Here is a 19,817-nt window from a genome sequence, read left to right as displayed (position 1 = left end):
CGCCCGCCGCCCCGCCCCTCCTCCCCAGCGCCCCGCCCACTTCCGCCGGGGCGGCTGTGAGCTAACGCTTCAGAGGTGTAAGCTCCAGTTTGGCGGGGATAATCCGTTCCTTGTTCTTCCTTTCTCCGAACTGTCCTCACTTAGGTCTCTTCTCTTTCCTGGGCTGTGATAGCAGTGGGGAGGCGTTGGGAGAAAATATCTGGTTGTCGGAGAGAGACGGGGAGCCCCCAGCACGGGCGTAGCCGCCTGCCGGTGTAGGCTCAGAAGCTCGGCTTGACCCTGGATGCCCCAGGTTGCTTCCAGGGCAAGTGCAGCCCGGTTCTGAGGCCTCGTGGCGCTCTTGCTATTTTTCTGGTAATTATGAGTGTTTTAACGTCTCAGGGAGATCTTAGTTACCTGTCCTGTAGAAATGCCAGCGTTTAAATATCCGCTATTCACCCAGCTTTCACTATGGTCTTGGGAAATGCTTTGCTTTTTTTTCCGATTGTGTACGTATTAGTTTTACTTAAAGAAAAACAAAGCAAAAGGGTGTTTTGAAGAGTACGTGTATTCTAAAAGGATGATCGGGAGATTTCGTACTCGAATTTTCGAACGAAGATTGCACACCTGGAACTAGCAAACAGGCCGGAGTGTTGAGAAAAATGACAGTTTCTATTTCTCTGCTTTAAACATTTAAATTTAAATTCAGGAGATTTTGTGAGGCCTTGGTCTTAGAATAATTATGAACACATGTACTGGCCACTGCCAGGCACTGGTCTGGGGGGCTTTATAAATATTAAATCATTTTCCTCAAAATAGGTCCACTAGGAAAATATTATCACCATTTAACGTGGGGAAATAGCATTTATTGTGAAGTAAATGGCACCGTTGGAACCAAAACCCTAAGGAGGCAAAGTCTGTTTTAAAATAACGTTTGTGTTGAAGGTGTTTTAAAAACGTACAACTTTTGTATAATGCCATAGCTAGATACTCTGGTTCTGAAAATCCATAGGACTCAAGCCAATAATCTGTTTGACAGGCAGGCAATGGTCTTGAAGAGTCCAGAGTGTGGTGAACATGATTGCATTGTGGAACAGTAAGTAGCTTTCCCACACCCAGTGGAATAATTTTTTTTAAAGATCTTAGTTTTCAGAGAGAGGGGATGGGAGGGAAAAAGAGAGGTGGGACAGCAGTGATGGCCTCTTGCACTGGTGACCTGGCCCACAACAGTCCAGGCATGTGCCCTGACTGGAAATCCAACAGGCTGTCTATCTAGGGCTTTGGAATCCATTTGCAGACTGGTGTCCAACCCACTAAGACACACCAGTGAGAGCCAGTGGAGTAATTCTTGTGCACAAAAACTGGTTTAGGAAAAGTTCTAGAGGAGCAGAAGAAGATACATCTTTTTAAGGATTTAAAATATTTGTACTTGCATTTTCTTTAATGTGTTTCTCCGAACCTAACTTCTAAATTTGTTTTTAAGGTTGCTAAAAAGAAATACAGACCCAAAATGGAGTCCCCACCAAGACTTAATACTTTATATGCTTAGTCTGTTAGTCAGATAAAACCTAACCTATTATAGTTTCAGCCTTTCCCAAGAGGGGAATTTTAATCTAATCAATTTGAGATTTCCTGATCAACTCTTGTGAGGTGATCTGCCTAGTAACACCCCCCCTGCGTTTTCCTAAGGGAAGGTGACCTTGCCTTAAATAATCCACTCTTTTACCTTTATTGCCCCACCTTCTTTCTGCCAAAAACTCCCATTTTGTACAACTCCTTTCAGTATCCTTCCAGTTGCTAGATGGGATGTTGCCTGATAATGAATCAATAAAACCAATTAGATATTCAGATTTACTCAGTTGAATTTTGTTCTTTAACAAGATTTACCCTGAGGATAAATGATGCTCTCTAAAACATATATTATTAATCAATATTGATAGTTAATATACCTTTCTCCATATTATATATTGCAGTGGCAATTTAAATTGGTCATGGAACCCTTAAAATCCAGTTGAAAAGTTTGGTTTGATTTTCTGTTGTCATTATAGGAGGGACTAGTGAGTTTCTCAGAATCTTTGTGGTGATTGTTTGTTCATCTACACATATTTCCAATAACTTGAAGCAAAAAATTGGGGGCTTTTTGGTTCAGAGGACATTAATACTGCTCCATACGTTACAATGAGTCTCCCTCTTGAACCAGAAGCTTCATATTGTGATACCTGTTCACAAGCTAACCTTGAACAAACTCAGTGCCAGTGTTATTTTTCCTTTAGGGCTGTGAGGTCAAAAGCACAAGAGTTGTGTTCATAGCTTTGTCAGACAATTTTTTCCCTTAGTGATTTTCACCCACCTTATTAGCTAATTATATTGACTCCCTCTTCAATTATGTCCAGAAGCCAATGACCCCTCACCACTTCCACTGCTCCCAACCTGATGTTAGTCATCACTGTGGCCTCACTGCATTGCTGCAGTCATCAGCTTTTATCTTTTTTCTCCCCATCTATCCGCAACACTGTAGCCAAAAAACTTGCGTTAAAATCTGAGCCAGGTTATTGTTAATGGAAAGGGACCTTGCCCTGAGCAAGTTGGTAGTTTGTGGTTTCTCTTTGTGTAGGAAAGATTTCACAACAAGAGTCCATGTGAGTTTTAGAGGAAATTTATTAGAACTGGGGGACTCCCGCCAAGATGGAGGCATAGGTGGAATGCCTGTGCCTTCTTGCACAACCAAGTATAAAAACAGTAAAGTTTTAGCAACAAAAACACAGCCAAACCACAGAAAATTGAACTATATGGAAGTCTGACAACAACGAACCCTTCGGCCAAACCAGTAAGGGGCAGAGCCAGCAGCAAAGCGGGGTTGGGCAGGAAAGATCCACCGGACCAACCCTGGTGCATGATCCAGGTGCACCAGCAGTCATGGGCAGATCCCAGGTGCAGAGAAGTGGGCAGACCCACTGAGGGCACAAGGCGGGGGACCCACTGAGGGCTGATCATGGTCACACATTCCCACGCAGATAAACCGGTGAAGGAGCCAGCAGTGAGATGGACCGTGCAGGCCCCAGTGGTGGGAAGCAGCAGAGGGAACAGCCATTGTCCCTTTCTGACCCTGCCCCCACATATAGCGTCATAAACCAGCAACATGGGTGGCCCTGCCCTGGTGAACAACTAAGGCTCCGCTCCTCATACCTAACAGGCATGAACAGATCAGAACTTGGCTCAAGAACAACTCAGAGCCCCAGAGCCGATAAATCTAAGTGATGAAGAAATAGCCAAACTTTCAGATGCACAGTTCAAAACACTGGTGATCAGGATGCTCACAGAACTGGTTGATTTTAGTCACAAATTAGAGGAACATATGAAGGCTAAACTAATTGAAATGAATGGTAATGCACAGGAAACCAATAGTAATGGAAAGGAAACTGGGACTCAAATCAATGGAGTGGACCAGAAGAAAGCAAGTAATGGCCAAACAGAAAAGAGTCAAGAAGCAAGAATTCAAAGAAATGAGGAGAGTCTTAGGAGCCTTCAGGACATCTTTAAACGCTCCAACATCCGAATTATAGGGGTACCAGAAGGGGAAGAGGAACAGTCACGAGTGGAAATCTTATTTGAACAAATAATAAAAGAGAACTTCCCCATTCTGGCAAAGGAAATAGACTTCCAGGAAATCGAGGAAGCTCAGAGAGTCCCAAAGAAGTTGGACCCAAGAAGGAACACACCAAGGCACATCATCATTACATTAGCCAAGATTAAAATGAAGGAGAAAATTCTAGAAGCAGCAAGAGGTAAGGGGATAGTCACCTACAAAGGAGTTCCCATCAGACTGTCAGCTGATTTCTCAAAAGAGACCTTACAGGCAAGAAGGGGCTGGAAAGAAGTATTCCAACTCATGAAAGGCAAGGACCTACATCCAAGTTTACTCTACCCAGCAAAGCTTTCATTTAGAATGGAAGGACAGATAAAGTGCTTCTCAGAGAAGATCAAGGAGTTCATCATCACCAAGCCCTTATTATATGAAATGTTAAAGGGACTTACCTAAGAAAAAGAAGATATAAAAGATGAACAGTGAAAGGACAGCAAACTCACAGTTATTGAGAACCACACCTAAAACAAAAGCAAACTAAGAGGACAGCTAGATCAGGAGCAGAACCATAGAAATGAAGATCACATTGAGGGTTAGCAACAGGGGAGTGGGAGGAGGAGAAGAGGGGAGAAGGTACAGAAAATAAGTAGCATAGATGGTAGGTAGAAAATAGATAGGGGGAGGGCAAAAATAGGGGAAATATAGAATCTAAAGAACTTGAGACATGTGGTCATAAACTAAAGGGGGATGGTGGGGGAGGGGGTGTGCAGGGTGGAGGGGAATGAAGGGGGAAATAGAACAGCGGTAATGGCATAATCAATAAAATATATTTTAAAAAAAGAACTGGAGACAGTGAAATGAGGAATGGCTTGATACTAGAAGCAACGGGACAGCCTGAACAGAGCTGCCTTGGCTCACTAAGAAGTCAGAGAAAAGGGGGCCTTGGGAACAGGGGCAGGGGGTTAGCCTGGGATGAGCTGCTGCTTCCTATTGCTCCCTGGTTATAAGCCTTGTGGAGTCCCTTAGAATTTAGGAGATGCATGCCTGTAGGGGAAGAAAAGGGGGAGAGGGGAGGGAAAGTCAAAGTCCTATTCCTGTGAAGGAGAGCTCAGGTTGGAATTTTGATGTTAGGATTTTTAAAGGCTGGAGTTTAGGGGAGGTCTTTGGGGGAGGGTCTCAACAGAACATTCATTAGTTTTATCCTGATGTGCCAAAAGGAGATTTAGTCCCATAACTGTATCTGTCCTTAGGTGTGGTTGGCAAGTTGCACTAATTGGATTTATGTGCTTTATCTCCCTGAGTAGGGTGTTTAAAAACTGGGGGAATGATAGGGGAACTCAAGAGTTAAAGATCTTAGCCTCACCTTGGCTGGTGTGGCTCAGTGGATTGAGTGCTGGCTTTTGAACTGAAAGGTCAAAGAGCATACCTGGTTGCAGGCCAGGTCCCCAGTTGGAAACTTGTGAGAGGCAACCAATAAATGTATTACACATTTATGTTTCTCTTCCTCTCTTTCTTCCTCCCTTCCCTTCTCTTTAAAAATAAATAAATAAAATATTTTTAAAAGACTTTAGTCTTAGTCGATAGGCTTAAGTGATTAGTACATGCAGAAAGCTGTTATTCCAAAATTATGTAGCTTTTGAATAAAGGCTTCTCTCCTTTTTCACCAAACCTCTGCCTTCAGAATTTTCCCTAGAGGGTAGCAGCAGGCACCAGGACCCCACTTGCTGTTCAGTAACAGCAATGGCAACCCAGATGGGACTGTGGGATGTCCCAATGTCTGGGAGTTTCTCTGTATATCTGCTTGAGGCATTGGCTGCCTAAAAACACCTGGGAGGTGGAAGGAAACAAACCTGGGAAGGGGACAGACTCTAAAGAGGGGGGAGGATCACCCAATTTGGGGGTCCATGAACCGGGGTCTGGGTGAGGACTGGTTGAATTTTGGGACCCATTGCAAGATCGGTTGCTAGAAGGCTTGGTTGTGAGCACTCATGTGGAATAATAAATTTCCCTTCTATGTTCCCAGTTTACCTGCATCTTTCTGGTCACAGCTTTAGGCCTGTATGTTTGAGCCATAGGACTGTTCTGTGTTGGCTCCTGGAGGGAGCCTACCAGGTCGAATTTTAGTGGACTGGGTTGTGTACAACCATGATCCAATGTCTAAGGAGGAATTGGATCTTTACTGTAATACTATGTAGCCTACATATACTTTAGACTTGGTTGTTGGGGGAGGGAATGGCCACTAAATTGTTTCCTAAATTACTGTACCATCATGCAATTGGATCTGTATTGCCAACGGTGAGACAATGGAATGAAATCTGCTATTTCAAGGGATGTATATTATTACTTAACAGGGTTTCACCAGGGTCAGAAAACCTTTTGATGGTGCAGAGAAGCGAAGTGGCCTCAAAACCCCTGCCTGATAGTAAGACACAGCAAGAAAAGGAAAATGAAATAAATCTCATTAATGCCCTGAACCCAGGGGACAGAAGATTAGTAGCAGGAAGACCTCCCCAGCCACTAACCTCACTGCTAGATACTCCTGACATGGGGTCCAGAGAGCCAAAGGCCCACCCCTGTATGATGAGGGAAGGGTCTCCCTCTCAAAGACCCATAAGGGCACCCAATCTGGCAAGTGAACATCCTTATTCAGAGCAAGACAGTTCCCTTTCAGGCAATATCCTACAAGTTGAGCAAATCAGGAAGGCCAGCCCACTGGCCACTATTGGGCCCATACTCTGTTTTCCACTTCAGACTTACTGAACTAGAAAAATTCCAACCCCTTGTACAGAGAGGAGCCTCAGAAATTGGCAGATTTTATTATATCCATTTTTGCCATTCATCATGCAAATTGGGCAGATGTACAGGCTCTCCTTAACATCATGCTGATAGATGAACTGTGACTGGTTATAAATAAGGCTAATGAAGAGACACAACACCTCCGCCATGAGAATCCTAATGAGACCGCCAACCCAACTTTACATCTTAGTATCCTTAACTTGGTCAAAGCCTTAAATCAGTTCCTGGTGGATGCCATTAACCTTAGACTAGGGTTTCTCTACCTCAGAACTATTGGCATTTGAGGTTGGATAAGTCTTTATTGTGGGGGCTGCCCTCTGCCTGGTAGGATGTTTAGTAGCATCCCTGGCCTCTACCCAATAAAAGCCTCCCCACTAGTTGTTACAATAAAAAATATGCACAGGTATTATCAAATGTCCCTGGGAGGACACTATCACTGCCAGTTGAGAACCATGCTTTAGGCTTTGGAGCCAGGGATTGGGGTTGTCTTGCTTTGGGGCACTTGAGTTGCATGAAGGAAGATGGGATACAGAATAAAATCTGAGTCCCTTTAGGAATAACAAAGGTGAGGATGGGTAACAGCCAAAATGTTCACATCTAGTAAATTTGTCTTTGGACTTTAGAACACATTTTGGCTTTCCTGTAAATTAGGATATGAGTGGAAAAATTGAAAAATATGTACTTAGAATTTGATATTTGATCAGAGAAGAACTTTCAGTCAGATACCAACCTATTCAGAATGTCAGAGGACAAAGGTGCTCCTTCATCTGCCCAACGGATGGCAGAGGACAGAGAAGAGAAACAGTTGTATTGGGAGGGACACAACATCCAGGGACCATTGGGGAGCTCTGCATATGCAGATTTCCAAAGGCCTTCTACCAAGTCAAGCTTGGACTGGACTTTTCTGATTTCTGTGGCTTGAGGAATTGCAGAGGACTAACTGAATCTCCTGCTTCTGCTTGCCAAATAGTCTCTTTGTTTAAATTACTAAAGGACCTTATATTTATACCTAAGGCTTTGTGAAGTAAAAGAATTCTATTTCCAGTGCATGGTTTCATGGAAAATCTTAGGAAAATTTGTTAGCTAGTATACTCTAATACTTAAAACCTAGACTTTGCTGTTCTAGAATGAGTCATTTATTTATAATTATTCATTTCATTTTTTCAACAAATGTTGAGTGCCTGATATGTAAGAAAAATAGACATAGTCCCAGTTCTTGCAGTGATATAGTAAAGGCAACAAATGTCCTAAAATTAAAAATTTAAAGCTCAGCTTAGGAGAATGTACTTCCTTTTGCAGAAGTGGTCTAATTTTACTCTGGGGTCCTACTCCCCTCTGGGAACTATGGGGAGAAAAGTTTAACTTGCTGGTTAACTTATTTCAGTCTTTTCTACTTTAAATTCTACCTTTGATGGTGTGGTCTCTTTTGGATGTATGCCCCATTATTCAGATTGCCTTCTCCACTTCCCTGGCGTGCCATCTGGAGATGTGATGATCTGGGAAGGAGTGTCCCTGGATACATATCCACAGGCACTTTGGTGGTCCTCTTGCCTTTCCTGTCTCCCCAGTCTCTCTTTGCCTCATTGTTTACAGTCTGATGCTGAGGTCTGAGATGCATGAACTCACGGTTAGTGCTCTCAGTCTAGTCCATCTCCAGTGCTTCGTGGTTGCCTGACTTGGACCCACTTGATGTCCTCATGCATCTGTTTTCAGATCTAGCCACAACTCCCAGGTTATTTTCAGCATGGATGGTTCACTACTTTCCTCCACTGGCAAAATCCTGGTTACTTTGCCATCTGTTTTCCTTGGCACCTGGATTCTTTTCAGGGACACACAGAATTTCAAGTATGCCCGAAAATGCATAGAGAACATATTTCATGGCTCAAAGATCTCTGGGTCTTTCTGTGTGTGTGTGTACATATGTGTGTTTGTATATATATATATATATATATATATATATACACACACACACACACACACAGTATATACGTATTTTTATATATGGGTGTGTGGTAAATATGTGGTATTTTTCTACCTTTGGAGGATATTGCTTGAAGAGCTCTATTTAATTGGGTTGGCCAAGTGTTTATAAGGATTGGACATTCTAAACTTGCAGAAAAATAAAGATTAACCCATTTTTTGAAGCTTACATAATCTAAGAAAATCTGTAACGAGTAAAAACTAGCTTACATTTGTTAGTTTAATTAAAATGGACATGACTGTAGATTTGAATATAACACCGATAAACAACTTTATTCTACCTGCATTTACTAGTCAAATGAGTTCATGTCTCTGTTACAAATTTAACATATAAATATGTTAAATGACCTCTGGCATGGTCATTGAACATATTTATAACCTTTAACTGGTTTCATAGATAGTTAATAAAAATAACTTGTTATGATGAAGCTTTCTTAAGTAATCTGATTATTAGTTATGAAAAACATAATTATTAAGAGCAATTAAATTAAATAAATGTAAGTAGGATAAAAATTTTTAGGTGAACTTTTCAAATAAGTTTCCCAGATATTTTTCATAACTCAAAACCTTAAAATTTTGCTAAGTTCAATTAAATGATGGAAATTTATTTAATATGTATAACATTTTCAAATAAGAGAAATGCTGAAACATTAATTATTGCACAATATAGGGAGCTGATCCACGTGGCATGGGAATGTAGCTCAGCCCCCACTCAGAAAGGCCAGTGGGGAGCAAGTCGGCACACAGGACCATGCCCACAGATAGGTTTTCTTGTGGGGAATCAGGCCTGCATTGTACCTAGGCCGCTATGCGGCTTGCGTATGTATGTATGTATGTATGTATGTATGTATGTATGTATTTATAGAGAGAGGGGAAGGGAAGGAGAAAGAGTGGGAGAGAAACATCAATGTTTGGTTGCCTCTCATGTGTCCCCTACTGGGGACCTGGCCTGCAACCCAGGCTTAAACCCTGACTGGGAATCACACTGGCGACCCTTTGCTTCTCAGGCCCATGCTCAATCCACTGAGCTACACCAGCCAGGGCTTGAGGCTTGCTTTTGCTAAAACTCCTTCACCCTGGATTGAGGCAGCAGGTGCTTACTGTAACTTCCTAAAATCTGAGCCAAACTTCTCAAGTATGGAGTGTAAGCAGTTGAATCACTTTTCCCCTTGGTCTGCAACATCCTTCTCTTTGAAGTAATTAGCAGCATTCTCTCCTTTGTTATCCGTAAAAGGTAATCACCTACAGCAAACCTGTGCATAGCAAATGAGGACCATCCTGGATGTAATGTACCCAGAGAAGCAATAAAAGCCTGTCCAGACAGGGGCCAAGGCCCAATCTCTCACTTAGAGAATGGTCATGCTGTTCCTTTTCCCCACAGGACTTCTGTAGTCTGTGTAGTTGTCTCTCGAGGCCACAACACTTGAACCTTGCTGGCCAGGATCTGAGTCAGCCCATAAGTTTATTTCCTTTAGACTTTGAATTGCAGAGAAACTAACGATAAATTTGGATTTGTTAGTAAACAGGGTTTGTGCCACACTGAGCAGTTTACTTTGAGAAAGCATGTTTCCAAAACTTATAAAAATATTTATAAATTTGCCAAGCCAAAGAATGCTAATATGCAAGATAGTTAATAAATTTTACCTCTTAGTTTTTACTGGAAATTAATAATTTTAAAGATTAAAAAGTATAATATGTGTAATTGAAGCTATTTGAAATAATAAAAGGAGTGACTGTGTATAAAGAAAGTAGGACGTGTTTTTGGCTACAGAAAGTTATGAAGAATGGAGATGCATTTCTGCGAAGGGATATGAGAGTTAATTTGGTCTAAGTTAGAAGTTCTGGTTATGAAGGGTCAATGAAATGTAAGCAAGAGACTGACGAGAGAGAAAAAAGTGAGAATTTTACTTGTGTAAGCTGGTTAAAAATTGAATTGTTATTAAAATGGTTTTTAAAATTAAGCTTTAACATCAAATGTATACCCAAACAATTTCTTGTGGATCTGCTGAAAGGATTTTCATTTATCTGCTAAAAGGAAAAAGTTTTCGAGGGCAGTTGGCCTGCTCCTGGTAAGAGAGTGTAAAAGGTTTTTTCCTTTTCCTGTAATCTTCTGAGAATGCAAAGAGTTTGAGTTTTATTAAAATAATTTCCTGTGTTTTATGTTGTCTTAATCAGGTCTTTGATTACTTAAGAAAACTGAGTCTTCTCAGTAATAACAACTAACCTTCTATGTCTGAGTTTGCAACTTACAGGTCACTTAGGTCAGATAGGTAATCCTATTGTTTCATAATAGCCTCTGGTTCCTGTTTAAGTGTTTTAGAGCCTTTTGATATTTTTGACAAAATTCCCACGAATCAAATTCTAAATAAAGTTTTTTCACCACACACCAACTTTGAGATTTCCTGGAATGCCCCTGGAAACTCTCAAAGGATTTGTTTCTCTCCTCATAAAAAGGGACCTATTAAACTAATTAGACTTGTCCGGTATATGAAATTACATGGGAAGCATTATCAAATGTGAGATGATAAACCTGCTTATGTTATATTATATGGGCTAATGCAAATTGTTTTAGAAATTGTATAAAATTCCTAAAAATATGGTGTGCCCTGGTATTATATTATTGTAACAGGGTGCAGCCAAGAGGGGGTCCCCAAAAAAAGGATTTGGAATGGGGTCCAGAACTCAAGGTGTCCAGGAAATATTAGAAAGACATATAAGATGTTCTCACCCCTTCCCAGCCACAGGTGTGAGTTGGGGGAAGGGACACATGGAGCAGGGCCATTGAAAGCTGTTTTGTACAGCAACAGCCTTGCAGCTAACCTCTGGCATGGTCATTTAACATATCTGTAATCTTTAACTGGTTTCATAGAGATGTTAAACAGCTATGGCCAGGCTCTGAGCCAGGGGGATGGAAAGGGACTTCCCCCCAAGATGTAACTGGCAGGCAGGTCCCCCAGGTGACAGCGCCTGTGTAAGAGCTTGGACAATATTGGCTCCACACCATGGAACCACACCTGCCCAGACTCACAATGGCAGCCCAGGAAAGCTGGAAGGATAGGGGAGTGCTGGCAAGTGTAGCGAATTATGGGAGGAATTGGAAATGGGGCTGTAGAGGAAGACTGGCGCAAGGATTTAAACCCAGACTCGGCAGCCATTGAGGAGAGAGCTACACGCAGCTTGAGTAGGGGACAGTACCACGCGGCTGTGCCAATGCAGGGGGAGAGACATGTGTTTCTGGCAGAGTGGGGAATCCCACAGCTTTGGTAGAAGAGGACCACGTGGCTTTGGGATGCTCCATTTGGCTCCATGGCCTGGTAATCAGGAGAGACTTTGACTGGAAGAAGGGTGAAAGAACTCTTGCCAGTAGGCCATGAGGAGGTACCACAAAGCTTTGGATTAATTAGGGATCCTGCCTGGATGGCGTCACAGCTGATGGTGCCAGCGGCTTGAAACACAGATGTGTGCTTCTTTTCCTGAGATATGATACCCCAAATTAGGGCAGGGGGAGAAAGAAGTACTGTGGGCATCTGTGGGTATCTAAAAAGGACTTTGATATTTTAATGAAGATGTTAGGTCTCTATTTTAAGTCTGTATAGCATTAAATAAACTTTTCCTTTTCACAAATCTCTGGCATACAGAGATGTCTTTCCCATCTGACGGTGGACTTAATGAACCTAGCGGGGGATCCTTTCAGTAATAGTATATGGGCCCCCCCTGTGCCCTTGGCTGTGTTTCTGTAACATTATCACTTGTAAAGGTAGTTATTCTTTTAGACTGTTACATCAAAAAAATAACCAAATTTTCTTGTCAGTTTCCTTGTGAATTCTAATTAGATTTTAACAATGGGCAAACTTACTACTATTCTCTTACCTTCTGAAATTACTGTTGTCAAAAACTGAGGCTCACTAAAAGCACTGAGTGTATCAGGGAACTGCCCTAGCTGATGTCAGTGCAAAGGCAGCAACCACAAAATCTACAAAGACTGTGGCACATGAACGAAGTCCATTCTGCTTCTGCAAAAGTGACCCTCTGTTGCCAGATTTTTGCCATCCTGATGTCCTTGCTGCTCCCAGATCAGAGAAACCCAGATGGATAAACAATGGTCGTAAATTGCACAAATAGGTGGGAAATGGAAAATGTCAGCTTGGTTCTACCTGGCTCGCTGGCAAAGTCCATTTCTCAGGTTTTTGCATTTTTTAACCCACCACAGTGCATTTAAGAAAGATGGTTTTGTCCTAAGAGGCCTCAGACCTGCTCCCTCTGAACCCTTTGAGCACCTGCAACTGGACTTCATTCAACGGCCACTCAGTGTGGGTTAGAGATATGTTCTTACTGTTGTTGTGTGTGTTTTCTGGATGGGTTGAAGCCTTCCCCTGCCATGAGGCTGTTGCCCTCACAGCAGCAAAGGAACTGTTAGAAAATGTGTTTTTACTCCCATGAGATAGTTACTGGTAGACAGTGTCTATCGGAGTATATAACCTTCTGCAGTTCCCTTGCCTTATTCTAGTGTGAGCAAGTACTGTAAGTCTTTAATGTGTTATACTCAAGCCTATTATTAACAGCTTAAAGATGCTTTCCATGACCCCAGTTCAAGGTATCCTGTGGGTTGGTTACAGGCTAGAACGTGGTGACTGGTGCTCTGGAAAGGCCACCATAGGATAGCCCGTGAGCCCCATTGAAAGGGACCTTGCCAAGCTCCCTGACCACTGACACTGCTGCCAAACTACACGGCATGGAGCCTTGGGTGTGCATCTCACAGCTGAAGAAGGCTCCGCCTGTCCTGTGTTCCTCTGCAAATGCCGAAACCCTCAAATCAAATTGATGAAGAGAAGAAGTAGCTGACATCCATGTAGACTGCTTCTGCCCAAGTTGCCAGATAAAGACTTTCTACTTTAGCGAAACAGTAAACCCTTTCTTCTTTGTTTCTTCATCATTGGTCTGGAAAGATATGCCATCATCTATTATCTCCCCAGTTATTGCTGGGAGTAACCTGTGGAATTTAAAGCAACTTTTCATTTCAGGGTAGGAGAAAACCTAACTGACCACTGGCTTGAATGGACAATTGTGCCCAACAGGGTTTATCCTGGTCTGTGGTGGTTATCGTTCTTCCTGGGCCTCTAATGCTAGATGACTGGCCCCCCGCTGAGCAGAGCCTCGTAGATGATCTAACTGTGCTCCTAACTGTTCTGGAAAGGACCCGCCAGGAGGAATTCATAATTCGGGAATTACTTCCTTTGGCAGGGTCATATTTTCCTGGTTAGGAACAGATACAAATGGAAATATGGTCAGAAATCTCTCCTTAACTCTTGGAGTCATTGTGGATTTCATTACCAAGGCATTAGCTGTCCAGCAAAGATCTTCAGACTCTGGCCCAAGTTGTTCTTCATAATAGGATAGTCCTTGATTAGCTTTTCTCTAGGCAAGGAGATGTCTGTGCTGTGGCTACAACCACCTGCTGTATCTGGGTTAACACTTCTGGGGAAGTTGAAACTCAGCGTTAAAAGAACACTGAGCAAGCCATTTGGCTTAAGGGTGTTGTCCTTCACTGGGGCTTTCTTTGATTACTTTGGGTCTTCAGGACTCTGGAAGTGGACCCCAAACATAGGAAATAGTTACCCTGCTTGTTGGTATCACAATACTCTCGTTGGTGCATTTTATCCTCTCAAATAGTTTAAATGCACGTTTGCAGTCACACTGCCAAGCAACTGGTCTCCCAAAGAGTGGAATGTCAAAAAGGGAATGAAGAAAAGGCCAATTTAAGGAAATAGGAACCTGAAACTGTGTGACCTGTGACTATCAAAACTTGTGACTAACACACAGAGTATCAGAAAAAGCTACAAGAACTACAAAGTGATAGCTGAGAGTGCTCTAATGTGTTAATTTCTATCACATCCTAGGGCAAGAGTTCAACCAAAAGGAGGAGATTGTTAAAGAGAAACAACATACTCAAATGGAGTCGGTTGTGGTAAGCACCACCAAGACTTAATACCTATCCTAATTACAGTTTCAACCTCTCCCAGGGGTGGAATTTTACACCAATCAGTCTGGAATTTCCTGATCAACCACGGTGAAGTAACCTGCTGGATAAGACCCCCTGCCTTCTCTAAGGGAAGGTGTTCTTGCCTGAAGTAATCTACTTTTTAAAAAAAATAATCTACTCTTTTACCTTTTTTGCCCCACCCTCTTTCTGCCTATAAAATCCTTCCATTTTGTACAACTCTTTCCATGTCCTTCTAGTTGCTAGGTGAGATGCTGCCTGACTCATTAATCACTTAATAAAGCCTGTTAGATCTTCAGATTTACTCAGTGGAATTTTGTTCTTTAACACCTCATACCCCAAAGAGCCACTGTTCCTTTCTGAGTCCTCCCTCTCGGAGAGCACCCTCTAAAGCTGGGACTTGGTGGTCTTGAGCTCTGCTTCTACTTTTCTTTGATCCTGGGCATTAGTTTCCCCAACTGTAAGCAAGAGACAAGGAATGTGAAGTCAAGCACCCACAGTTTTTTATAGTTTTTTCATTGCTTTTTTTGGAGGTGGGTGGGTAGTGAAAGGAAGTGAGAGAGACATTGATGTAAGAGAGAAGCATCGGTTGGTTGCCTACCATACATACCAGGCCCGGGGATTGTATATACTCAAATCAGGGACGAAACCTGCAACCTAGTAAGTTCCCTGACCAGAAATTTAACCCAAAGCTTTTGGTTACAGAGTGATGCTCCAACCAACTGAACCTCACCACCCTGAGCTCCATGATTAAAAAAAAAAAAAAGATTTTATTGCCCTGGCTGGTGTAGCTCAGTGGATAAGCGTGGGCCTGCAAACCATACAATCACGGTTCGACTCCCAGTCAGGGCACATGACTGGGTTGCAGGCCAGTTCCCAGCAGGCGACTCATGAGAGGCAACCACGCATTGATGTTTCTCTCCTTCTCTCCTTCCCTTCCTCTCTAAAGACAAATAAATAAAATCTTAAAAAATAAAAAGAAAAGCCCCGGCTACTGTAGCTCAGTAGATTGAGTGCGGCCTGTGAAGCAAAGGGTCACCAGTTCAATTCCCAGTCAGGGCACATGCCTGGGTTGCAGGCCAGGTCCCCAGTGGGGGCCACGTGAGAGGCAACCACACATCGATGTTTTTCTCCTACTCTTTCTCCTTCCCTTCCCCTCTCTCTAAAAATAAATAAATAAAATATTTTTAAAAAAGGTTTTATTTACTGTAGAAAGAGGGGGAAGGGATGGACAAAGAAAGTGATAGAAACATTGACTGGTTGCCTCTTGCATACCCCCAACTGGTGACCTGGCTCACAACCCAGGTATTTGCCCTGCCTGGGAATTGAACCAGTGACCTTTCAGTTCACAGGCCAGCAGCACTCAATCCACTGAACTACACCAGCCAGGGCCAAAAATGTTTTAATGAAGGTAAGTTTGATCTTTTCTTTAAGGTATTAGCTAACATATTTCTTCATCATAAAGATTCCTTTTCCCCCTTTGAAATTAATAAATAATATGGGTGTGATACTTCGGGCTGTGTGAATATTCTGTTCCCCATCTTTCTCCCAGTGGTTTTAGTATTCAATAATGATTCACTCCTGAAATAAAATATTAGTATGTTAGTTGTGTAGTGGCAATTTTCTATTTCTATCATCCCTTCTATGTTTACTAGTTGGCATTCTTCTTTGGCTTTCTCTAAATTTAAAAAAAATTTAAAAATATCAGCATGGTCATGGATTCTATTTTATTAGGTGTGTTGTAATCTGCTCCTATCCTTATCTTTTTTGATGCTCAATTTGTCCCAAATTTAGCAAGTAGCAGCCCCTTAAACTGGTTCTATCTCCTTGACACATCTTCCTTTGTTTTGATCACTTCCTTGATTTCTGGCACAAGATGCTCCAGGTTCACCTTGAAATTAGGCATTTTCCCAAAGGGTCTGGGAAATAGTGTTTGGAAAGCAAGTCCTGGGTGCCATGTGTACTCACTGATCTCGGCTGAAACTGCTTTTAGGTCCTGTCCATGGACACAGCTAGGAAGCATGTTTTAAAAACCATTGGTTCATAATGATAGCTCTGACTGATGCCCAGGTCGGTGGTATAGGTCCTTCCTCTCCTTCTGCTGTTCCATATTGGTGTCCTTGTTCTTCCACAAGTAACTCCCTGCTTGCTTCCTCAAAACGCCAGTGATATATTTACTCATTTGCCCAGTCCTGCAGTTGCCATCATTACCAAAAACCAGCCTACCAAGGTCAAGTTATTTTTTTGCCCTTAGAATATATCTCACTGAAAGTGGATAGTCAGAATACTGTAGGTTCGAATGTTTTTTGGATTCTTTTTTCTTTGCAATTGTGTCTATAATCAATTTTATTTCTTTCACGTTCAGGCCTTTCTACCCCCACCCCCATCTTGTTGACTTAATTTTGTTTTTTTAATATGTAAAATGCTAATAACATGGTTCAAAATCCAAAACTGTATAAAACATTGCAGTTGCATTCTTCCCCTTTCTATCTCTTCTTTTCCATCGCCCCAGCCACCATAGGTAACCAAATTCATTTGTTTTTTGTTTAACTTTCCTGTTTCTTACTTGTAAAAATAAATGAATAAATATATGTAAGTATATATGAAATGTAGCATGCTTCCATTTTTTTTCACTTAATAATATATTCTGGAAATCAGTGTATGTCATTTTGTAGAAATGTTTTTCATTTTTTAATTTCCCAGCTGTTTAGTACTCTATTAAATAAGTGTGCCATAGTTTATTCAACCAAACCCCTACATATGGGCCTGTAGGGTGTTTCCAATATTTTGCAGTTATAAATAATGCTGCAGTGAATAACCTCATGCGTGTTTTCTTGTATGGTTAGAGGTGTATTTTCAGGGTAAATTTGTAGGAGTGGGATTTCTAGGCCAAAGGGTAAACACATATGTAGTTTTGCTAGATACCTCCTAATTCCCTACCACAGGAATTGTACCATTTCGTACCCACCAGTAGTGAATGAGAGTGCTCGTTTTCTCAAAATCTGTTCGGCAGACTGTTTCTTCAAGAGTTGACATCTTGCCAAAGTGATGGGTAGGATATAGCATCTTATACAGTTTTAACATACCCTTCTCTTTTTATGAGCTGGGCATATTTCATCTATCCTTTTCCTTTTAAAAGTTGATATAAAACATTTGTGATAATACTTGACCTGAATCTTTCAATGTGCTAAAAAGTAAAATGAAACAAAAATTTCCTAATCAAAGACTCTCCCTCTGAGTGGTTTTATGTACACAAGAAGTAGTTTTATAATGTGTTAGAGGGCAGTGACTTTCAAGATAAAGCATTGTTTTGTAACAATATTGTGAAACAGTTTGATATGTGAAGTTAAAAGAAACATTATCTGAGTGGAATATGTTGTGTATTTGCCTCTGCAATTTAGAGAAAGGTTAATAATAATCTTGTTATTTGCCGTTTTGCTCTATTACAGAAGGTGCTCTAATTTTTGTAGGGTCTGTTGGGCAAAAGTTATTATCTCTATTTATAAATGAGGAAACAGACTAACAAAGGTTTGGGGACTTACCCAAGATGATGCGACTAGTGAGTGACAGAGTCAGAATTAGATCTTAGGCTGTTTGACTACTAATCCAGTATTTTTAAAAGTACCTAAAGATTCAATACTGAATTATGAATTTATATGCTGGGCGTTTGTTTCAATGGTGGGTCAAAAGTTAGGGTTTTTCTTGTGTGGTGATGGAAAATTTATTTAAAAACACTAACTATTTCAATGAAATGGCTAAGTTAACAATGTTTTTAATGTTTTTTTCTTTCTGATTTTGGGCATGCTCAGTTACTGAGGCTAAGCCAAACTGACGGTCAATGGAGATGCTGAGAAAAGTGGGGCTAAAGTGTAAACAGGGGTCTCATTTACTATTCTGAGGCTTTGTTGGGTGGGGGGGGGGTTCCTGTCAGTCTTCCCTCAGTGAGTTCCCACTGCCGTTGAGACGGACTGGCTCCGTCACGTGGTCTGCAGTCCCCCGGACCTGGCCCTTCCCGGCCTTCGGCTTCAGGCTGCCCGTCCTCCCGGGGCTGTCTGCGCCTTCACCGCAGTTTCCCTTCGTTCGGGCCTCAGAGCTGCCATCCAGGGTCATTACATATATTCTTCCTGGGCTGATTTTTTTCTCTTTACCCAGTTAATGTATTCTCATGGCTCAGTGCTGAGATCAAGCAACACTTATTTGGGAAGATCTGATCTCCTCCCCTGGGCCAATCTCTCTCTTATATTCTCTCATAATACCATGTACCCCTTCTTCACAGCACTTCTCACAATTGCAATTTTACAAATTTTTGTGCACTTACTCGATCGATGTCTGTCTCTCCCACTAGTGTGCAAGCACCAAGACAGCACGAACTCTGGCTTCGCTCACCATGGTGTTTCACAGCATAGCACAGTACCTGGCACAGAGCAGAGTTCAACCAATATTGATAGTGGTGATGGTGTGCATGGTTGCAGGTGTGCGCGAGCATGGGCACTTTCCTGGGCTTGGCAGGCCACTTGCTTACCTTTGCATGTTCTCTGTTTTATTGTCACCTTTCCATATCCACTTATGACATTTCGAGCCTTTAGTAGATTTTTTTACTGCATTGCTCTCTAGCTCCTATTTCTGCATGTATATTCTCTGTTTTGTAACCTATTAATTCAGACACAAAAGCACTCCTAAGCCTTCATGGGTTTAGGGGTTTTGGTGAGAATTTGAGGAGTTATCTCCTCTGCCACCCATCATTCCACCAACTCTTCTTTCTTCTCTGTTTCTCCCTCCTGGTTCTTCTTCCTCTTCTACTTCAGGAGTGTTGTGTGCATCTCATGCCACTCGCGGTGATTTTGCAGAAGCCATGGTACCAGCCAACATCCACGACCCCACAGGTATTCTCCTTCTGCAAATGGTCCGAACCAGGTGTCTTCCCAACAGAGATAGATCTTGTGCAAGATGAATTCTAGTACCAGCTAATAAAAGTAAGTAATAATAAGAGGAAGCAGTTTTGTTATGTTAGAGTGAGATAATTTCTGGTCAACTTCCCAGGGTGTCCAGTGCCCTAGTCCCTGCCATCTGGGGGGAGATTAGCGGAGGGGGACAAGAAGTGTGACTAAGGAATTACCTCTGTCTGCTTCCTGGGAGGCATTTCTCCTACTGCAGTCCTGTCATAGGTCCTTCGAAAATTCCTTTCCAGACGCTCCCTTCTCTCCCATCCCCACCCTCAGGCTACATAGTAGAAATGATTACATTCTCACGAGTTCCTCTGAGGACACCTGGGCAAAATCAGACTCAGGACAGACCATTTGGATTTCTGGAATCACTAGGTAGGGCCTCCAGCCAGTTCAAGGACCCCTGACCTCGATATGCCACCCTCATTTCTCAGACACTTGAATGTGTCTAAGTTTTCAAAGCGGGTGTTTCTGCCACCTTCGGTTTTCCAGGGTTTGTTGTAGTCCTCTACCCAAAGCTGCCCCGCACAAGGATTTC

At 42.1% G+C, this 19,817-nt stretch overlaps 1 long non-coding RNA gene across 1 annotated transcript; it reads left to right on the top strand.

Annotated features, from left to right (window-relative positions):
• The first annotated feature begins 83 nt into the window (after positions 1–83).
• LOC119060027 (uncharacterized) lies at positions 84–19,490 on the top strand. Its single transcript, XR_008389903.1, has 5 exons — positions 84–354; positions 1,019–1,075; positions 14,236–14,303; positions 15,682–15,747; positions 19,142–19,490. It is a non-coding gene; the product is annotated as an uncharacterized LOC119060027 (long non-coding RNA).
• Positions 19,491–19,817: the final 327 nt, after the last annotated feature.

Source organism: Artibeus jamaicensis, unplaced genomic scaffold, assembly GCF_021234435.1.
Source record: "Artibeus jamaicensis isolate MK-2021 breed Jamaican fruit bat unplaced genomic scaffold, CSHL_Jam_final scaffold_1964, whole genome shotgun sequence".
Classification (NCBI taxonomy): domain Eukaryota; kingdom Metazoa; phylum Chordata; class Mammalia; order Chiroptera; family Phyllostomidae; genus Artibeus; species Artibeus jamaicensis.
The sequence above is the reverse complement of the archived record's forward strand: the minus strand, read 5'-3'. Positions and strand labels throughout refer to the sequence as shown.